This window comes from Triticum urartu, unplaced genomic scaffold (assembly GCF_056163025.1).
Source record: "Triticum urartu cultivar PI428250 unplaced genomic scaffold, HENAU_Tu73 scaffold298, whole genome shotgun sequence".
Lineage (NCBI taxonomy): Eukaryota > Viridiplantae > Streptophyta > Magnoliopsida > Poales > Poaceae > Triticum > Triticum urartu.
The window spans coordinates 10,001-10,208 of record NW_028260472.1 but is presented as its reverse complement, the minus strand read 5'-3'; positions in this window follow the sequence as shown (position 1 = coordinate 10,208).

Genomic DNA, 208 nt, shown 5'->3' with positions numbered 1-208 from the left:
TCCCCTCCCACCTGGGCATGGCGACCTTCTCCATGGAGGTGTTCGACAACGAGGTCGTCCCGTCCACGCTCAGCAGCATCGCGCCCATCCTGCGCGTCGCCGCCGAGATCGAGCCCGAGCGCCCCCGAGTCGCTTACCTCTGTACGTGCATTCGTTTTCGCGGGGATACGTATGGTGCATTTCGCATGCTGTTTTTGATGCGTTTGGG